This window comes from Mytilus californianus, unplaced genomic scaffold, assembly GCF_021869535.1.
Source record: "Mytilus californianus isolate M0D057914Y unplaced genomic scaffold, xbMytCali1.0.p SCAF_8, whole genome shotgun sequence".
NCBI lineage: Eukaryota > Metazoa > Mollusca > Bivalvia > Mytilida > Mytilidae > Mytilus > Mytilus californianus.
This window is the reverse complement of record NW_026262734.1, coordinates 9,572,980-9,589,252: the sequence shown is the minus strand read 5'-3', so window position 1 is coordinate 9,589,252 and position 16,273 is coordinate 9,572,980.

Below are 16,273 nucleotides of genomic sequence, written 5' to 3'. Positions count from 1 at the left end.
ACATCTTGGAACAGTACCAGCCATGCCAGACTATGTATGAATAAAAACTCAGATCGGAAAAGCATGGACGATATGTTAGTTATATGTCCTTGTGAAAAGTAAGGAAAGCTATCAATAGTTCTGCATATAATGCAATTTTATCACGTTTTTCGTACATTTTCTGTTCAAATTTTCACACAATCAGTGAATCGTTCAAAAAGGCTGAACTAAATTTCAATTACTGAAAGTTTCAAACAATGACAAGTGTTTCATTCACCAAATAACTTGTGCGTTTCTGCCGTAGATCCTTTTGGGGTGCAATCGCGCATGTCAATTGCGAACTGACCCAATTATTTTTGTTTATCATGACCAGTCCACTGATACTTACATTATCAGGGAGTACACATCAAAGGAAAAATGCACAAATTACCGATGCAATAAATTACACACCCTGTTTGTTGTGTATCTCCTGCCATATCAGTATTTGTTGCATTTATATATACAAATGAGAAATAATCAATGTAAAAATTTGAAATTTTTGGAGAAAAACACCAAAAATTATGAAAAAAAAAAGCCAAAAAAATGTTTGAAAAAATTTGAAATTTTGAAAAATCTTGAAGAAAAACAGAATGAACATGATGAACCCCTCCATAAAAAAAATGAAAAAAAATTCCCCTCCCCCATAACAAAAATTTCAAAAAACATTTTTGGCAATTACCCCCAAACGCAGTCTCAGCCTTACCTTTCTGATATGGAACCTTGTGGTACAATTTCAGAAAGATCCATACACTTACAAACAAGTTATTGTCTAGAAACTACAAAAGTGCTTGTTTTTGGCCACTGACTCCTAAACTGTTGGTACCATATATAACCCCCAAAATCAATTCTAACCTTCCTTTTGAGTATTGAACCTTCTGGTATCTGGTACAATTTCATAGAGATCCATTCACTTAAACTAAAGTTATTGTCCGGAAACCAAATGTGTCTTGGACAACAATGACGACATGATAGCATTATATGAAAGCACATTTTTGACATATTCCCCATTTCCATTCTCAATTTTATTTTGCCATTGTATATAAACTTAAAAAGCATGAAAAGTAAATGGACCACAAAAAAATCATCTAAAAAAACAAAATGCAAGAAATGACATAAAACTGACTCTGAAAGTTACATGAAATTGATGTAAAAACCCACAAACAGAAGATGATCAGGAATACATTTATACTGCTAAGCAGTTTCTCCCCTCAAATTTTAAATAGCATCCCAGAAAATAGCAAAATCTTTAGATTATCAACTTGCAATCCTACTTATGGTTCCTTAGGCTTAGATGAAAATGAAAACATGATCAAAACAATATACTAAACAGGCTCACTGTAAATTCAAACTCATTTTAAACAATCAGTATGATCCTCTTGCTGATCACATACATATGAGATGCAGGAAACTGGAAATACAATATGAACATCCAGCTAATTTAGAAAGTAAAAATAATTCAACTTTTAAATATTGATGAAAACGATATTCCAAATCCTCCACCTCTTCATGAAAATCAACAAAAAATCAATTTAATAAAGTTATGGATTGTTTATACATGTATATACAGTATTCATAGTTTTGAAATTAAACAAATGTCTTGTTTAAAATTTTGTAAAATTTGTAAAGAAAGAAAAATAGATATGAAAATGGCACAAGATAATGAATGTAAGCATTCACAGTCATTTATAAAAATCAATAATAAATTCATTTTCAGCAGAAAATAATATGGACCATAAGGGAGCAACCATTTAGCTTCAACACATGTTCAAAGGGGGAGGTACAAATAATGTATGTTTTTTTGTTTGAGTCAGATTTTTTTTCACGTGAAGCGCTTCAAGTTCAACGCTATCAAACAAAATTATTTGGTCAAAATTTAACACTGCATGGGACGGTATGGGGAAAATCTGGATTCAGAATAAATTTTTTTCATCAACTTCAGGATTCAGAATATTTTTTTAAGAAAAAAACCATACCCCCTCCCGCCTTTTGAAGTTCAATATGATCGTTCCCTAAACATTTTCTATCTGAACTTATTATTTTATTTGAGACAAAAACTATATGTCGGACATTCGTCCTGCACATGCATGAAATATTTGCCACTGGACGTTAAGCAAACCAACAATCAATTAATATGAAGGACATGTACATAGTCTTGGTAAGCGGGCATTTAAGGTAGCGCCTTCCTCATATTATGAAAAACGACATGTTATGTTCTTTTTATCATATACTTCAGCAGAAGACATACAGACAAAACTATTTTTAAAACTTTGAAACAATGCATTTGTTGTAATATTTGTTTTGTATTTTCTAATAACATATTTTTCTGATTATTAATATATTCTTTTTCTCCAACTTTGTTATGTTTTACTAAAAAAACATGTACCATTTAGGTACATTTTCCGGAATTTGCCGAATGACGTCGAACTGTCACGCGATAACGTTACAGAAAAGCATGCAATAATAACCGGAAGCAGTTGATATGAAACGGAAGCAGTTGATATAAACCGGAAGCAGTTGATAACAAAAGTCATATCACACGGCTAAGGCAATTCTTCAAATTTAATGAATAAATATATGTACCAATAAGTTTTATCATGGGGTACAATTATACCATTATTTTCTATAAGTATATGATAAAATCTGTTTATCGCTATTTTACCTATGAAGACGTTGTTAATTTCCTTGACAACGACACGTGTTCCCTTAGTTTCTAGCGATAATTTTCATATCACTCGACTCCGCTGAGAACGGAAATTATCATTCAGCAAGATCAAATGAAAAATTCGTAAAATAGCGATAACATGTAAATATCATTTATTTTTGTCCCACGGCAACACGTTGCGGGGGACATGGAAATACAGGGCGTCCATCCTTCTGTCCGCCCGTGTGTGTCTTGTTAGCGATCTCACAGGTACAATTCGTGCCAAATTTTTCTGAAATTCATACTATAGATTAATATCAGCAATATCTCGGACAAGTTTTATAATGGTGGCCGATCGAATTTTTTAAAAGAGTTATGACTCTTGGAAATATTACTGCCCATAAAATGTAAAGTAGTTATAAGATTATAGACCTTTTCTTTAAAGACAAAGGAGTCTTGATTGTCAGAGCCGCTAATATTGGTGAGGGCTATTTGATATGAAAGATCACTCCCCCCCCCCCCCCCCAAATAAAATCAGGAAACAACAAACTAACAATTACTATGAGGTTTAATTAGAGCAATTTTTTGTGTTTGCAATAGTTATAGGTTATTTCATGAAGATTTAACACAACATTAGGATTGATAGAACAAAACTCCCTTTTGACTTTTAAAATTTATGGTTGTGTGGTGCCAGCGCTTCTGGACTTCAATAGTCAGATTTAAGGGAATGATAAAATAAAAGCTTCCTTTTAATTCATTTTCTGGTAAATGTAAGGCATCATTTGATTCGAAAATTATTCAAATTTGTCATTCCAGATTCTAACTGTCAGATAAATAAAAGGTCGTCTTTATGCTTTATCTCTAGTATGCTTATATCAAATTGCTACAAATTGTGAAGAGTTGTTATGATTGTTGACTGTAGACTTGCTTTGGATTTTGAAAATTTACCGGGATGTTATGAGACTTTAAACAGCAATATTTGAAGCAATATTGATAAGTTTAATAATGAATGTCTGTTTTTACTTTGAGGATTTATGTTTTTGTCGAGGTTGCGACATTAATGGCTCGGAAGCAGGACACAGCTATCCTAGATTTGACGGTGTCGACATTTAGGTTCAGTCTGTGGTTAAGGTTTTTTTAGACATTAAAAACTTTGTCAAACCTCATTATAATGTTAGGAAATTTGGACAGAAGCTTGTTCATGTCCAAGATACACTACTTAGAGCAAAATTTAGAAAATATTTATTTTCATTTTTCAGTATTTTACTGATAAATGGACTTTTGAAAAAGTCTTTTATTTTTCGTTTTCAGTATATTTCTGATAGAACAGACGTAGTTTTTTACAGTTAAAATTTAAAGACAGTCTGGGATTAAACTTCTTTTGACATGGATTGATATGAAACTTGGACAGAAGTTAATCTTCAAGACCATGAAATTGCATCTAAAGAATTTTTTTTTTATATCAATTTGCACAAAACGGGTGTAATAAGAGCCGCAGCAATCCTACATTCAGTCATCATTGTCAACAGTTATGTTTAGTCTGTGATCAAAATCTTGCTAAGACCTCATTCAATAAGGCCTGAATAATAATACCTTTTTTTCCAATAATTCTTCCTACCTTCACTAGATTTTAGTGCCAACCCTAAAATTAATTTTCATTTATAAACAAGCACGAATTTATTCAAAAAAAGTTTTGAAAATACAATTCTTTGCATAACTAATGACCTTATTATTTCAGCATCATCATGTTAGTAGAAACACAGGTATTATTTTTCATGCCCAGCTTCGTCAATTATTTATAGAATTCTATGAAACTTAAACAGAAGTTTTTTCATCATCAAGAAAAAGGATCTAAAGAATTTTCTTTGACTTTCCCCATATCTTACATGTTTTACTGGAAAATGGACTTTTAAAATTATTTTATGTTAACAATTAAACATTTAGAAACAGATCAAACAGTCTAGGGTTTCAATAGTCTGTTTCAAACTGTCATCTAGTTTCATGAAACTTATACTGAAGCTTCTTCGTAGTCATGTAGATTAAAAACAAAAACCATGATAAATATACTAAGTTGTTTTTTGTACTCAGCGTTGACATGTAGGGACAGTCTGGTCTGTGATTAAAGATTTTAAAATTTAGATCACTTTTTCAAACCTTCTCGAAATTTTACTAAGCTTGGACAGAAGCTGCTTGAAAGTGATAGTCTTTGAGCAAATATTTCTTTTAATGGGTTCATTATCATGATTATGTTTTACTTTACTGCATGATAAACATTTTATGCTCATTGTTGAAGGCCGTACAGTGATCTATTGTTGTTTAACATTTCTATGTTATTTGGTCTCTGGTGCAGAGTTGTCTCATTGGAAATTAAAACACATCTCCTTATTTTTATATATAGACTTGATTGTTTTTCCCTTTTTACGATGACAGCACCAGTATCAGGCAAGACAAAAAGTTGTGCGTAACCATTAACATTTTTTTCATATTTTTGAGAAATATAATATCTAAAAATAGGGTACATTTTATTGCCCTGAACCAATGGAAAAAAATTATGCTTAAATGCTCAAAATATTTACAATTAAATACCATCTTTTTTATTTTCGATAAATTTTATAATTTAAAAAAAAAAAAAAAAGGAGGGGTGCACCATACCCAGAGTGATTAGTTTTCATTCTGTACCAATATATCTCCATCAATCATATATTCTAATTTATAATTAACAAATGTGTGTCAGAAATGCACATATAAATGGAAGATTTTGGCTTTTTAAGTTGAAGATGTTTGATTATTGAACTGTTTGGCAATCTAGATTTTTATGAAAATGGGCAATTTTTGAATAGAAATATTTTTTCAAAGAAAAAAAAACACACGACTTCTTTTTATTTCATGAATATATAATATGTTGTCTTTCAAAATTTGTCGGTGACATGTTATGGTATTGTTGGTCTTGGGAGATAAACATAATTAAAATTTAGCGATTTTTGAAATTTTTTATTTTCGAATTTTATCATATTTTCAAATGGTTGCTATGGAAACAAACTATTAAGTAAATTCAAAATTTTAACGTTTTTAAAAGTTTGGGATTTTGTTTATCAACAATGTAAAAATGCTTATTGTTTGTACTGATTAACTTTACTTCAATGGTACTTTAAAATCCCTAATTTTTCAATTTTCAAAGGCTACTTTTTTCACTTTTTCAGGCAAAATGTTGTTTTGACTGTTACCATGGCAACGCACATTATACGTGGAAAATAAAGACAGAATTTTAGTCATCTACCTAAGTTCTTATAATAAAGGACAATAAAAAATACTTTTGTGACATGTCATGAATCACCCTCTACATGATTCTTACAAAGAGAGGTACTTAACATGACTTCAATGGATATGAAAATAAGAAAACTGCAGCTAATTAAGAAATTGAAGACAGTACACTTCGCAAGTATGTAAACCTTATATGGATATTTACTTCACTGTGTAAAAAAATGCCAGGGCAAATGTCTTTAGATTTAAAAGAAACACCTGCTGACCCAGTGGCGGATCCAGGGGGGGAGGGGGGGGGGTCCGGGGGTTGGAACCCCCTTTTCTTTTGACGATCAATGCATTTGAATGGGGACATATAGTTGGAACCCCCCTTTATCCTGGGTTGGGACCCCCCACCCTTTTAAAAATGGCTGGATCCGCCCCTGTGAACAATCGCTTTTCTTCTAACTTAATAAAAAGAAATGTATCTATATAATTATCTGGCTGCGTATGCCATTTACTTTTAAGAAACTAACCATGTCATTCTACTTCACGACATGTATCCATGACAACTGACAAGTAGGGGGTCATAAAATGTGAACACAAACCCGAAATGATAATTGTTATACGTTCTTTGATTTAAATAACAAACGACACACCCACTCATCCACACAAAACAAAACAAAACAAAACAAAACAAACAAAAAACAAAACAAAAAACAAAACAAAACAAAACAAAAAAAATACCATATATGTACTCTTTTCATTAACCTTTTTAATTTTGATCACAGATAGTACAAATAAAAGTAATGCAAAAGACCAACGACCTTCCTTCTAAGATAAGAGCTACACAACAGCCTTACCTGTAACGGATGAAACTAGGCTGGCAGTATAACGTATTACCGATATAGAAATGACAAGTACAAATAGTAATAAAACAAGAGTTGAGCTAATACTTGTCAAAACATGTATCTAAACCATACGACATGCTCTACATCTTTCCTAGTATAGACAAGCGTCTATACCGTATGACAAACTCTTAACTTTCCGAGTCTAGACAATTGTCTTTACCGTATGCCAAGCTCTACATCTTTCCGAGTCTAAACAATTGTCCTTACCGTATTCCAAGTTCTACATCTTTCCGATTCTAGACAAGTACCTTTACTGTATGCCAAGCTCTACATCTTTCCGAGTCTAGACAAGTGTCTATACCGTATGCCAACCTCTAAATCTTTCTGAGTCTAGACAAGTGTCTATACCGTATGCCAAGCTCTACATCTTTCTGAATCTAGACAAGTGTCTATACCATATGCCAAGCTCTACATCTTTCCGAGTCTACACGAGTGTCTATTCCGTATGCCAAGCTCTACATCTTTCTGAGTCTAGATAAGTGTCTATACCGTATGGGAAGCTCTTTAACTTTCCGAGTCTAGACAAGTGTATATACCGTATGCCATGCTCTACATCTTTCTAGGTCTAGAAAAGTATCTTTATCGTTTGGGAAGCACTACATCTTTCCGAGTCCAGACAAGTGTAAATATCGTATGGGAAGCTCTACATCTTTCTGAGTCTAGACACATATAAATACCGTATGGGAAGCTCTACATCTTTCCGAGTCCGGACAAGTATAAATACCGTATGGGAAGCTCTACGTCTTTCCGAGTTCACACAAGTATAAATACCGTATGGGAAGCTCTTCATCTTTCCGAGTCCAGGCAAGTATAAATACCCTATGGGAAGCTCTAGATCTTTTCGAGTCAAGACAAGTATAAATACCGTATGGGAAGCTCTACATCTTTCTCAGTCCAGACAAGTATAAATACCGTATGGGAAGCTCTATATCGTTCCGTGTCTATACAAGTTGTGAATAAAACCAGACACAACCAAAGATTTCAAACAACACTAAGTTCGTTTACGTACGTAACAAAAAGAATTAAAAAAAACACTATGATATAAATTGACAACCACTGACGATGTTCCTGACTTGGTACAGGCAATTTGAGTGTGGTGGTGTTTTCTTCAACTAAAAAATCCACCAATTAACCCTTATTAGTAGAATGTTAAAAAATATAAAAAAAAAAAACAATTTTAAAAATTAAGAAAATATAACTATACCTATTTTTAAAGTATCGGTTTATATATAATACGGACGACAAATACATATGAAAGTATACAAAGAAAGACCTTCAAAAAAAATGCTGATTTACGGAACGTAATTCAGAGTAACTGTATTATTACTGCTGATATAACAATCATCCTTTTTATACATGTAAATATCATATCTTTTCCAAAAGAATTTTAAGGCATTACATTTAAAAAAATAAGAAAAACACGGTAAAAAATAAAAAGGAACCATCAAAAGTGTCCAAAACTATGCTGCTCTACCTAAATATAAAACGTGTAGTAACGTGAAGGTACCCAAATTGCACCTATTTTGACAGTTTTTTTCACCTACGTTCATTTATGATCCAGACACAAGTTTCTAGTATGTGTTTATTTTGTAGATATATCTTTATATACTATATAGTTCCACCAATTTAATTTTGAATCCATATTGAATCATAGAAAAATGGGTTTGAACCGACCTCCAAACGATCCATGATTCTGTAATGAGGAGTACTCAAATTGCATCCATGCTTAAATTCACATCCGTAAAAAACGAATAACTGATCTCCAAATATTTAGAACAATTCAACAATAGTCCATGCTTACTATTCATTTTTTACGAAATGGATGCCTGTAACATATTTTAATTGCTAATTTTTTAAAGCTGACTTTTTGTGGACGTCGCATGGCGACCTTTCCATAGCTATTACTTTTTCCTGTGAATACTTCATCTGTTGATATAATATGTGAACGTTTTGTGTATATTTGAATATATTTAGCTATTTTGAAAGACATGCATAATGTCAAATCATAAAAATACAAATTGTTTAGCCTCTAAGAAAATATGTAAGATTTTCGCTGCTGTTTTTGCTAAATGGGTACAATTTGGGTATTTTGACGTTATGTGTTGAATTAGAAAATAAAGAAGAAACAAGGGGACAATAAAAAATTATAAGTCAAAGAAAAAACGGACAACACCATGGCCAAAAAGAAAAACGATGAAAAGACAAACAATATGCTAAATTAAAATGCCCCGCTGGGCCCAGCTTGATACGACCTCAGAGGTCAAAGGAAAGTATGGACACTACATTCAAGCTTGATACAGCTCTGAAATTGGATTTTGATTAAATATTTGACACAGCATAGGTTTCTGACACAGAAAGGATGTGATCAAAGAACTGAAAAAATGGACTTTTACCGATTATGGTCTTATATCCAAAATCTAAATACAGTTAGATTCAGCATATCCAAGTACACCAATAATTTAATTTATTTATTTATTAATGGCCAATGTTAGCTAAAGTAATTTATACAGAATAACAAACAAACCTACCACGAAGGTATACAAAAAATTTCCCCAAAAAAATATGAAAAAAACCCAATTTTTAAAATATCATTCATCATTGCCTTTAAAAAATCTATAAAATTTACCTTTAATTATTTTTCAAAATATCTGATAATGAACAGTAAATTTCAAACTATATATGTACATAATTTTTTCTTTAAAATTAGAATTTGATGCTGTATATCTAGTTTTTACCATGAATCTACTTACGAGTTCTATTAATTGTGCAATACAGCTCTGAGTTTGGATTGTGATTAAATATTTGACATAGCATAGGTTTCTGACACAGAATAAATGTGGTATAAGAACTTAAAAATTTGAAATTGGGCATTTACCTATTATGGTCCAATATCCAAAATCTAAAAACTTTGTTAGATTCAGCATATCAAAGAACCCCCAGAATTCATTTTTTGTTGAAATCAAAATTAAAATTCTGGACCCTTTGGACCTTCATGTTGCTTACTTACTGACTGCCTTGTATGCCATTGGTGTGTAGGGCAGTTGATACTTAATGTAAAATAGTGAGATAATCCTAGTTTATCTGAGATAATCCTAGTTTATCTGAGATAATCTAGGATTATCTATAAAAGTGGTTCAGGCGTGCCATATATACATGTACATACTTTTTTCTTAAAAATTAGAATTTGATGCTGACTTGTATCTATTTTTAACCATGAATCTACTTACGAGTTCTATTAATTGTGCAATACAGCTCTGAATTTGGATTGTGATTAAATATTTGACATAGCACAGGTTTCTGACACAGAATAAATGTGGTATAAGAACTTAAAAATTTGAAATTGGACATTTACCTATTATGGTCCAATATCCAAAATCTAAAAACTTTGTTAGATTCAGCATATCAAAGAACCCCAAGAATTCATTTTTTGTTGAAATCAAACAAAGTAAAATTCTGGACCCTTTGGACCTTCATGTTGCTTACTTACTGACTGCCTTGTACGCCATTGGTGTGTAGGGCAGTTGATACGTGTGGACCAACTAAAATCGGGGCCCAAAATCCAAAATCTAAATACACTGTTAAACTGAGCATATTAAAGAACCCCAAGAATTTAATACATTGAATTAACCCCAATTGAAATTGGTCAAGAAATAAGCAATGTTTTACAATATATAAGAAAAGTTGGTTTTTTTTTTCCTCTCTCGTAAACGGTTAGGGCCACAACACCCAAAATCAGTCCCAACCTTCCTTTTGAGGTATGAAACCTTGTGGTACAATTTCATAGAGATCCATACACTTATACTCAAGTTATTGTCTGGAAACCAAATGTCTTCGGATGACGACGACGACAACGTCATACCATTATTTTGCGATCGTATATAAACTGCACAGACTACTATAAAGACTGAACAACACGAACTCCTACAAAAAAAACTGGGGACGATCTTAGGTGCTCCGCAAGGGACGATATATTCTGCTCCACTAGTGACATCTGCTGTAGACGTCTGTAAATCCAGTACATCGTTAATTCCCTTTCATTACGGTATGGGATTTGGTCATTGTTGAAAGCCGTGCGGTGCGCTTTAATTGTTTACATCCCCGTCTTTTTGGTCTCTTGTGTCAAATAGTTGTCTCATCGACAATCATACCACAGCTCCTGTTTTGGTGGGGTTCGTGTTGCTCATTCTTTAGATTTTAATGTTGTGTTTTGTGTACTGTTGTTTGTCTATTCGTCTTTTTCTTTTTTAGCCATGGCGTTGTCTGCTTGTTTTCGACTCCTGAGTTTGAATATCCCTTTGGTATCTTTCGCCTCTCTTTTATATTTATAAGTTTTAACTCAGATTTTTTTTAATGCAAAATCAAAACATGACAAACCAATAGTTATTTAACAACTCCTGTGTCGATATGTTTATACATCAGTCAACATGATTAATGGTTACTTTATTGATAATATAGATTAATAATCATAGAGAAAAATAATTAATTTAAACGACGTTTTTAAACATTTTAATTGCATGAACGATCCTACATTTCGACTTGATGATGCATGATGTTCTATTTTATAACGAACATAAAGCAGGACCAGAGACATATATATGTCTCTGGCAGGATTAGCACAAAATCTTCTAAACGAAAAGAATAAAACCATAAAGCAAAATTTCACTTTCAGATACATTATCATGCACATGTAAACAAAGCAAACAACAACATGTCACAGTACTGCCCTCATTAACGATGAAATATTTCAGTGCACGTGAATGCACTCGCATCCGATTTATTTCCGTGACCTTTACTTCAAGAATTTAACAGAGTTCAGTTTATTCGATATGCGAAAACAAGCATCGAAATGTATTTCACTTCTACTTTGACGCTGCCATAATGTAGCATATATTATGAATTGTATGTTATATAACCAAACTTGTCTATCAATTTCGTCTTTTATGCACTATAACGTCCTTTTGACAGGCAAAAACATGAGAAAGTTTAAAATGTCAAATGACGAATCTTATTAGATATATGGGTCATTTAAAAAAAAAAGTCGAATTTTCAGTACACCTATGCAAAAATTTGTATTTCAAAAGGAAAATACAGTTGTAAGTGTTTAAATGAAAGTTTGTAGGATTTATGAGTCGGGACATCGAAAATAAACACAATTTAGACATATTTTGATAAGATAAAAATATATTTAAGTCCGATTTTTGCGTAATTTATGTGCGTACAGTGTCAGGGTAAAACATTTCAAATGATTTTTTTTCTATTTTCTGATTGCCTTGATATCTGCAAAAGGAACTATTTAAGAATGCTAATAACAACTCTAACGAAATATCACAGCTTCTTTATTATTCTATGTGACATTTTTTCTACAAACTAAATTCGATCGGCGTATACATGAAATGCATCATGTCTTTCCTGTTACCGCTACTAAATCAACCGTTAAACTGTTTCTCTCTATGAATATGGAACTATTCAGTGATGATTTCAAAAGCACAAAGCTTCCTAAAATTTTAACACAGCACGTTTCTTGCATATCTTGTAAATAAAAGAAAATTCAAGACATTTAGTGAAAAAAATTATTGGGTGCCCTTTTGTCATATGTTACTAACATATTTATTAATTACACCAATATCATACTTGTGAAAAGTGCAATTACGTGTTGGAAACCAAAGTCACAGCAGGAAAACATTATCACTTCATCAAAAGGAGTAGTAGTTATTTCACAACAGCATTCATAAATGAAGAAATTTGTCTATCCTGTTATGTATATCCTGTTACTATGGTTAATATGGTTACAGTAACAGGATAGACAATATTTGACAGAAACGTCTTTAAAAAGTTTATAATTACATATAGTTTTACACGTAATGAAATGTTTGGTTGTTTGGACTCATTTAAAGGTTACAACGTCTTACTCTTCGCAATTTAGCATATACAAATGCAATACTGCTATCGGTAACAGGATAGACAAAAAGGGTAACAGGATAGAACTTAATATGGTGAAATATCTAACGTACGTTCCTGTTACAAAAAAAAAGACAAAAGTAAACCAATATGCGAGGGAATTACTTGATGTTGGATATATTAGAAAGAGAAAAAATGCTGAACATTATGAATTGCTTTCTTAGACTTGCGTTGCTGGTGGTTATTTTAATAACCTTTGAAAACCAATTTTGGAGGTATTTTTCAGTGCAACATGGAAAATTGACAAATAATCTATCATTACACTGAATGAAAATATATAGAAGTTTTTACTCTTGAAAACCATCTTATTGGCTATGAAAAACAAGCTTGAAATTTTATCGAAACCTATTCTATATAATCCGAAATTTCTTTTGAATATGGTAACAGGAGAGCCGACAAAATATAATTTTTAATTTGCACCACCTATCAAAAAATGTTTCAATCTATTCTTGTATGACATAACCAAGATTGCATCTTTTTATATGTTATTTCATAAGTAATGTTTGTTTTGATTTGCTTAAGAATAGGGTTGTTTGAATTAGTAACTTTAATTCAATTTTGCAATTATAAAATTTGACATTTTTTAAAAATTACCCATATAACAATAAACTATTGCTCTAAAAATTTGTTATTAACTTTCATTCAAATTTTGGGCCAACAATTACCTTTGATTTCTTTTCTTCTTATGATGAAAATTTTGACTTAAAGTGTTGTCCTTAAGCATACGTGTTTAAAGAAATAAAATAGACAATTTGAATTTGTTTTACCATAGGCATTTTCATGGTGCATAATGCAAGTAGCAGTTGTAGTACAGGCTGGCTCCTCCAATTAAACATCTTTACGATTTGTAGAACAGATATTTTCAATGGCAAACACATGAAACCATGATACAATAAAATACTCTAGTTCACCCTCATATTATTCATAACATTTACATACAGACATGATAATTTGACAATTATTTCCTCTGGGTAGAAATATGTACATATAATTAATTATCATCATTGCAGGAAAATAAAGCTCCCGGAAAAATAAGTAAAATGATATTTACTGAAACATGCAGAATCACTGTACATGATCAAATAAATTAAAGTTTTATAAAGTCCAGACCATTATAGAGAATATTTCTTAGAGAAAAATCATAATCGCCCCACCCAAATCATCAACTCAGAGTTAAAGGGTTGTTTCAATTACAATGGCGGATCCAAGATTTAAATAACAGGGCCGACTTTTTAACAAAAACGAAAAAACGGTAAAGGTAAAATAATCATACATTAACCAAATTTGCTTCTGTATAAAGAATTTCCTCCCTCTAAACCAACCACTCGATTAGTAACACTGAGCGAATATGAGTTTTATGCTGGTTATTGTACATTATGTTTTACCATGTACAACGATTATATGGTTACAAGTGTCTAGATCTCCAGGCAAACTGTAAACAATGCATGTACTAGGTCTATAATTATTCATCATGTCAATTGTAAAACGGCCACAAATGTATGGTTTTATACAGCGAATCTGTGTATTGTAGAATAAAAGTTATAAAAATGTGGATTTCAAATGTAAACTGAAATATCACTATTGAGAATGGTGGTTCCTTAAACAAATAAATCTTTAAACGTGCTATTCGTACTGTGTTGGTGTCTTCTATAAACATATAAATTACTTTTTATCCAAGGTAATTCTGCTGAATCTTGAAGAACTTTCGAGATACTTTGATCTATTGTAAATCCATTTTTCTCCATAAAGTCCACAACATATTGTAAAGGTTGATTATTAATATGACTGAGTCCTCCCTGTCCAGGTACTGCCCAACTTAGTATTATACCCTCCTTTGCATGTCTAAATATATTATCTAAATATATGTTCTCGTATGCTTTAGGTATATGTTCGGCAACTTCTAATGATAATATCCAATCAAATTGCTGTATGCCATACTGGGGAATTGTTAAATCCATAAAAACTACTCGGCCTTTGCTTGTTTCTTCACAATAAGGTGCTCCGTCAAAGGAGGTGTATGATTTTACGAGCCCAAGTTTAAGAATTTCCCTCTTGTATGCACCAGGACCGTCACCGAAACTGCCAATGCTTTTATTTTTCAGGAAAAATGCTAATGCTTTGACCAGTGCCATGTCCGTCATATGTTCTCCGCCTGTTTCTGTACTTGCTTGTTTACACCAACCTCCTTGAGAATTGGTCTTTTGGTCGGATTTCTATAAAAATGTTAAATATTATATTATTTATCATAATCAATTAAAAATCACGAAAACGTAAGCATATGATAATGCGGTGACGATGATGACGAAGTTGAAGACAATAGCAACTGCAACACACAGATTCGAAAAAAGGTCTGGCGTTGACCGAACTATTAGAAAATCATAATCAGCGTCATGTGATGCAGCGAGGGACTTACAATTTCAGAGATGTTTGGCCCAATTTTTGTTGACAAATAGTTGTATTTGTTTGTATTGTAATAATTGTTATATGGACAGTAATTGTTTCTTGTTATACATAAAACATGTCTGATTTATGTCAAGTGAACTCATTTGATTATGATAGATTTTGTCATTTCCATTTGAAAAGGTCATGGTCTTGAAATAAAATATTTACTTTATCTACATGAAAAAACGCAAACTGATTATACGTCAGCCAAACTAACAAGATGTATCACCATTTGTTCGGGTATTGAAATAAATATTAGTTCTACAGTTTTTGTCTTTTTACTTATAGATTGAAATTTCGAACATTTCACTATGCTTTAAATGTTCACTGGAAATCTAAGTTTTTGTCTTTTTACTTATAGATTGAAATTTCGAACATTTCACTATGCTTTAAATGTTCACTGGAAATCTAGCGTCTATTAATGTTGTAATCTTTCATTAATCGTAAGTATAAAAATGTGTCACTAGCTTATGAAAGCCGCCATTCGATGACTGAATTCAAAACTGACTAGTCTTTTTATTTTTAGGTCTCAACCATTTCACTTTTGACTTAGATTAGTGGACAAATAAAAGGTCCACAACTTAACTCTGCAATAACAGTATCATACTGAACAAAATACAAACAAACAATGATAAATTGTATTGTACCAAAGATCGCTATCAGTTATTACTGACAGCAAGCTCAAAGAACATAACTTGTACAATATAGCAACAGCATTAAAAGAATAAAGTTGCACTATGAAAATAAGAAGATATGATTACCAATGAGACAGCTTTCCACCAGAGACCAGAGGATGTAAAAGCAACTATAGGTCACCGTACGGCCTTCAACAATGAGCAAAACCGATACCGCAAAGTAAGATATAAAAAGCCCCCACATGACAAATGTAGAACTACCTGTTTTATTCAACTAAACTCATTAAAATTTGAAGTTTAGGCTAAACGTTCAATAGAATATTTTTTAAAAGTAAAATAATGATGAAATATTACCTCACACTGAAGTTGTCCAATAGTTTTCCTGGCTTCGTTTAACTGTTGCGACAGTAGATTCCGTTGATTGACTA